This window comes from Trachemys scripta, chromosome 9 (genome assembly GCF_013100865.1).
Source record: "Trachemys scripta elegans isolate TJP31775 chromosome 9, CAS_Tse_1.0, whole genome shotgun sequence".
Lineage (NCBI taxonomy): Eukaryota > Metazoa > Chordata > Testudines > Emydidae > Trachemys > Trachemys scripta.
Window position 1 is genome coordinate 17,853,915 of NC_048306.1, and position 6,941 is coordinate 17,860,855.

The 6,941-nt window shown below is 47.9% G+C and overlaps 1 long non-coding RNA gene across 3 annotated transcripts in view; it reads left to right on the forward strand.

The window, feature by feature from the left end:
• LOC117883026 overlaps positions 1-3,683 on the forward strand; it is a 108,791-nt gene extending 105,108 nt beyond the window's left edge. For all 3 annotated transcript variants that reach the window (XR_004647160.1, XR_004647159.1, XR_004647161.1), the window contains one exon: positions 2,999-3,683. This is a non-coding gene — a long non-coding RNA (uncharacterized LOC117883026). The remainder of the gene's footprint in view (positions 1-2,998) is intronic.
• The last annotated feature ends 3,258 nt before the right edge of the window (positions 3,684-6,941 follow it).

The following is a 6,941-nucleotide window of genomic DNA, read 5'->3' on the forward strand; positions in this document are numbered from 1 at the left end:
CAGGCACAGTTTCTTCAAATGATTTAGTGTGGACAGGACATATTATTTATAATCATGTATATTATGTGCCAAGAAAAATTGGGTCCCCATTGGGCTAGGCACTGTACAAACAGAGAAATAGATACTTACAATCTAAATAGGCAAGACAGATACAGGCTGGGGAAAGGGGTGGGAGACACAAGCAGAGTGAATAATGTGATGGCAGCCAACAGCATGTTAGTTGTAGGACTTTTTTGGAAGAAGAGTGGGGAGAGGCTTAGTTAGGAGGCGATCAGCTAAATGGAAAGAAAAGGTAAAGGAGTGAGCGGAGCAAGGAAGAAAAGGGTAAGAGGTGGTGGAGTGAATCTGAGGAGAAGATACTGGGGATTGGTATTCAGTACCATTCAGTACAGGGCAGAGTAAGTCTCATCAGAACTGTAGAAAGTTCTCTGAATGTCCAAAGGTCCTTGCTTTGGCTGCTTCTGCTCCTACCAGAGTTGAGACTGAAGGCCCAATCCTGCAAAATGATCTGCATGGCACCCAGTTGAAGCTGTGGTCTCCCCGCATAGATCATTTTACAGATCTTCTGAGCATAATCTGAGTTGAGACTTCAACCTAAAATCCTGAGGCAAAACTGACAAGTGCTAAGCAGGACTACTTGATATGACTTTGTATGGTGGGCCTAAGAGACAGATGGCAGGCTCCTCTATATACCCCCCTTGTATTTATATTTAGGTCAGAAACTTGTTGCAGTTAAACAGCATGGTGTGAATTGCAGTGCAAATGCATTTGCTTTGCATGGGATTTATTTGTACAGGGCCATATTTTCAGATGTGCCCTAAACCCAATTACCACTGTAACACTTTGACCTGAGCTGGTTTGAAAATGTGGGTGCCGAGCAATAGATGACATCTAAAGAATAACTCTCACTCAATCTCAGTATGTCTGAATGAATCTATGGATATGTCTACACTGGAGTAAAAGACCAGTGGCATGGCCATGGCTGGCCCAGGTTAGCTGACTCGTGCTCTGTCTCCAGAGATAAAAATTGCTGTGTAGATCAGGGATAGGCAACCTTTTCATGTGGCCCATCAGGGAAATCCGCTGGCAGGCCGGGACGATTTGTTTATCTGCAGCATCCGCAGGTTCAGCCGATCGCAGCTCCCATTGGCCGCGGTTCACTGTTCCAGGCCAATGGGGGCTATGGGAAACGGCAGCCAGCACATCCCTTGGCGCTCAGCCCACGCCACTTCCTGCAGCCCCCATTGGCCTGGAACGGCGAACCGCGGCCAATGGGAGCTGCGATTGGGTGAACCTGCGGACGCTGCAGGTAAACAAACCGTCCCAGCCTGCCACCGGATTTCCCTGATGGGCTGCATGCCAAAGGTTGCCAATCCCTGGTGTAGACACTAGGGCTGGAACCTGGGCTCTGGGACCTTCCTCCTTGCAGGGTCCCAAATCCTGGGCTGCAGCCTAAGCCCGTGTCTACACAACAATTTTACAGCTCTGTGAACCCAAGTTAGCTGACCCAGACCAGCCATGGGTGTTCAGTTGCTGGCTAGATGTACCCTATGTGGCTTACTGAGTAGGTTTTTTCTGTCAATTCAATACACAGTAAGTACTGCTTCTCTTTAAAAAACAAGAGGGATGTTTATCAGGATAAAAGTCCTTACATTCCGGCAGGTCTGGCATGAGAGGAATTTGAGGTGGAGCAGTGCAGAGTTCAAAGTCCCTGGGATTATAACAAAAAACTCAGGGTCTGCATTTGAAAGATCCTGCCTGGGTCTATCCGGGGTAATATGCCTTTTTTGTTGAGAAGGAGTTCCCAACAGCAGTTCTTTAAAATCCTTGGGGCATGATTAATCCAAACACTGTCTGAAATGCCTTTAGCAACTGTCTTGTATTCACTGTCAAGGCTTTCTACAGACAGCCTATCCCCAACCTACCTGTTAGCTCACATTCACTATTGAGCTGTTGACACTCGCCTCCGAGTGGCCTATGATGCCAGCTTTCATCACCCAATTATTAAATTTTCAAACAAGCACCTTCCTGCTGTCTCCTGTGCTGCCCCTCACAGCTGAGAGGCACTCCCTGGGATGCCTCCAATGGTTAGGCTGTTGGTGTGCTGAGACCACTGGCTATCATGCTGACCAATAATGTCTCATTGTTTCCTTGTATTCTCCAGGCTGTCTATATCCATCTGTGATCTCTGATTTTATACTTAGATTATAGGCTATTTGGGGCAGGGAGCATCTTTGCTGTTCTGTGTTTGTGCAGTGCTTAGCACAATGGCATCCTGGTCCACGACTGATGCTCCTAGGCACTACTGCACTACAAATGAATAATGTAATCTTGTCTAGTGGGCAGTAACATAGGCCATAGCCTGAGAGGTGCTGAGCACGTGCTGAGCCCCTGAAGCTCCCACTGAAATCAGCAGGTTGGATTCTGGGGTCTTCACTCAGTCCTTGCTCATGCAAAACTCTCAAGTAAAAGCTGAATAAGGATTTGGCCCAGTAGGAACTGTGAATGACCAGCACTCTGAATTTGGCTCTCTGAAATTGCTAAACCTGGCTTATGACCCAATCCTACAGACATCTACAAGTATGAATAACTTATTCATGCAAGCACTCCCATTAACTTTAAGAGCACTGTGTCTCGCAAAAAACATTCAGCATCTTACAGGAGAATGACTACAACCTCCACACTGCATACGTGGCTGTAAACATGTTGCATTACAAGCTATAAGGTTGGAGTTTGATGTCTCACAATGTATTATTTCCCAGCTAAATGTCTGTGAATCATTGACCTTGGCAGAATCCTTCCTGTCAGCATTAACACACCTGTTTAATCTGTGTACTGTAATTAGACTTTATTAGCAAGCGTGCCATGCAAATTAAAAGCTGATGCTTGTTACCTTAATTTAGGGGAGGAAGACTCCCAACTTCGGAATCCTGAAGAATTGTGGGCACTGTTAAGTCTGGCAAGACTAAAAATAAGGGACTTTGTTTTAAATTCACAGGAACAGGACATGAACCGGCCTTCCACACTGCCCACCTGATTGTTTTCTGTGAGGAGTCCAGCTACCAATATCTACAAGTGTCCTGCCCTTTGCTGCCTCCCGGGTTTGCTGTTCATTGTTTTGGCATCCATGCAACTGGCATTTGAACTATACTGTAGCCCTCAGGGGAAGAAGTGACAGATTTTTTTTAGGATCAGCAGCTCTTTTTAAAAGAGAAATTGCTATTTCTTTTGTTAGAAGAGGTTAAATTGTGAAACTGTCAATTTTGATTGTGTGGCTTTAAATAATTGAGTATTATATATAACAAGATCTGATCCCGCAAATCCATACTAGTGTGAGTAGTTATTAGTCCAGTGGGATCATTTGCAAGACTAAGGATTACTCTTGGGAGTAAGAGTCCAGTCCTACCCCACTAAAGGCAGTGTAAAAAATTCACAGTGACGTAAACTGTACAGGACTTGGGGAGAGAAAGCACAGGTTTATAGCTGCTTGATATTTGAGTTACCACCAAAGTCAAACCTCAATACAGGGTTTTATTTGGACTACAGACAAAGAGTATCTTCTGCTCAGCCCAAAATGGGAACTCCATCTGCTTCTAATGAAGGTGTAAGTATGCTCCAAAACTTAAGGGACAGCAAATGGAGGAATCCTGCGGAAAGCCTTCAATATAATATAAAGATGTTTCAAATGGAATCTTCTGTTTCATCTACTAGCAGGGCCGGCTGTAGGCACCAGCACTCCAAGCATGTGCTTGGGGCGGCACTTTCCAAGGGGTGGCACTCCGGCCCCTTTTTTTTTTTTGCTTGGGGCGGCAAAAAGCCAGGAGCCGGCCCTGGTTGGAGCCCTGCCGCTGGAGAGCCAGAGCATCGTCCCCTGGAGCCGAGCCCAGGTTGCAGCGGCGAGAGGGGATCCCGGAGTGTGTGAGGAGCCAGGGAGGGAGGGAAGCGGGGCCTGGGATGCAGGGAGGAAGGAGGTGTCCTGCTGCTGCCACCGCTGCTGCTCTGAGTCTCCCCAGGGCGGCGCAGCGTTTCCCCGCCCGAGTGGGCTGTGCAGGGCACTGCCAGGCTGTGCAGGGGGCGCGGATCCCGGCTTGCGCGCTGATGGGGTGAGTGGCTGGGCAGCCCGAGCTGCCAGGGAGCTGCCCCCTCCTGCCCCCGGACCCAGCCCGCTGCACACCTCCCCCGCCTCAGCCCTGCATTGCTTGCCCCGGACCCCCACAGTGCCAGGGGCGGGGAGAGGCAGAGCCCAGCTCCGAGTGGGGCAGCGGGGGATACTGCCTTGCTGGGGGTTCCCTATGGCTCAGATACCTGGGGATTCAGTGACCGTCCTCTCGGCTCTGCCTGCACGGGGCTGGGAAAGCAGCTGTCAGCACCTGCCCCTCTCAGCTCTTGCACCCCCCCATCCCGCTCGCAGCCTCTTCACTTGTACCTCCCCACCATTGCTCCTTCGCCAAACCCCTTCCCCTTGTACTCTCCCTTCACCTGCACCTCTCCCTTTGTACCCTCCCCCCGCCCTTTCCTCCCACATCTCCCCCTTCCCTGCACCTCTCCTCCTCCTCCCCGAGTACATCACACCCCACTTCTCTGCCAGTGTAGAGCCCTCAAGCACCCCCACACCCGCTCCTCTGCCTGAACCCTCTTTACTAGATCCCCATCCATTTCCGGGTACAAGGGTTAGTCCCTATGCCTTCCATGTGCATTTGGAGCACTAAAGATGGGGTTGCGGGGCCACAAGATTTATACTAAACTGAAATGAAAATAGAAGAAACGGTTTGATCCCCACTGCAAGTGTAAACGGGGATTGCTGTGGTGAACGAGGAGGTCACGTTTGGAGGGGAGCTGGGGCGGCAGGGGGTGCGGGTCAGGGGGGAAGAGAGATCCCAGTGCTGGGGTGGGGGGGCAGCCAAAATTTTTTTTTGCTTGGGGCGGCAAAAAAACTAGAGCCGGCCCTGGATGTATGCATGTGCCTCTAGTCTTCTCAGTAAAGACAGTAAGTGTTCAGAGAGGCTGATGTGGATGAATGTTCAGACAGCTTAGTTCTGCTCAAACTGCAAATACTTCAACAAAAATACTAGGAAGCCCTATCAGTGGTTGAGTCAGGTCAGGGGGTGAGGAAAGGCATGTCTGGGAGTCTCAACAGTTCAACCACAGAGCTTGGGTTATTGTTGGGGAAGTCCGTATTTCTGTAAAAACAGTTTCAGAGAAAGAGCACTCTGGAGCTTCCAATAATGATAACTCCAGGAGCATGAACTCTGAAAACTGGAAGAACAAGACTACCATTAAAGGAAATTACCAGAGAGGAGAAAAAAAAGATCTTCATTAGCAGAGCTTTCCATTCAGTAGTTTAGTCACTTATATCTTTACAGAAAAGATTGTTACATCATTTAAAAGTTTAAACTTCAGTTGTTGGGTCTGTTGACCTTATCTTCCAATTGCTTATTACCAGGCATAGTGCTTACTACCATGAAAAAATAATAACTAGCTCTTACATACAGCTTTTCATCCAGAGATCTCAAAGCACTTTTACAAAACCGGTAAGTATTGTTATCCCCACTTTACCGATAAGGCAATTGAAGCACAGAGAAGTGAAGTGACTTGCCCTAGTTTATCCAGCAAACCAGTAGCAAAGCAATGAATAGAGCCTCGGTCTCCTGAGTCCCAACCCAGTGCTCTGTCCATTAGTCCACACTGAATAGTCCTATTGAATTGAGTACAGTATACAGGTGTTACTTAGCCAAGTGTTTGCAGAATTAGGCCCTAAGTTTGTAGAGAATCATGTAAATGTATGGTGCTATATAATTGTGTTTATAACAGTAAAGATTAAACATGATTATTAATAGGAAAAAAAGTAAATTCAGTCTTTCCTGGGAACTCTCACAGGAAAATGATAAAAGACAAAAACACCACAACACCACAAAGTAATCACTCTATATCTGACCTATCAGTCCTCATCCTCAAAGGAAACCTGCATAACACTTTCAATAAACGAGCCTGGGAGCTTAAATTCATAACTTTGCCAGACACTAAATGTCATGGTCTTAATAAAGACACTGGATTTATGGCTTATTACAGCAAATTGTAACCCACAACCCCCCCCCTTTTGTCCTGTGACTACAGGGTGTTAACAGGCCACTTCATCTTGAATGATCCCTTAGAATATGCGCTAACTGCTTATGCTAAACTATCTGTTCGATCTTTTATTTACTGTGACACTCTTAGGCCTTGGCTACATTGGCAATTCATAGCGCTGCACTTGCTGCGCTCAGGGGGTGTGAAAAACCACACCCCCTGAGCACAGCGAGTGTAGCGCTGTAAGGCGCCAGTGTAATCACCGCCTGCAGCGCTGCACGCTCGCTTGCAGCGCTGCAAGCTATTCCCCTCGGAGAGGTGGAGTACTTGCAGCACGACTACACTCGCGCTTCACAGCACAGCAGTGCTGTGAATCCACGAGTGTAGCCAAGGCCAGAGTGCCTTTCCCAGACCTGATAAAGAGCTCTGAATAGCTCGAAAACTTCTCTCCCACCAACAGAAGTTGGTCCAATAAAAGAGATTGTCACCCTCTTTAAATCCAAAAGGATGACATTTTTCCTAGTGACATAGCAACAGTGATGAATTACCAAGAAGGGTAACATTTGAATCTGTGGCTATGATTCACTTCAATAAAGGGCAGCAGGACCAGTGGACCCAGGGATTAGGATCCACCACCCATGCCTCTGCTCCTTATGTAGCCTGAGCCCCAAATCATAGTAGGACTGCAAGGGACCTCGAGAGGTCTTCTAGTCCAGTCCCCTGCACTCAAGGCAGGACGAAGTATTTTCTAAAGTCTGAAATTCCACAACTTTCCTAGGCAGTTTATGCCAGTGCTTAACTACCCTGACAGGAAGTTTTCCCTAATGACCAACCCAGGGCCGGCTTTAGAAAGAGCGGGGCCCAATTCCTGGGGG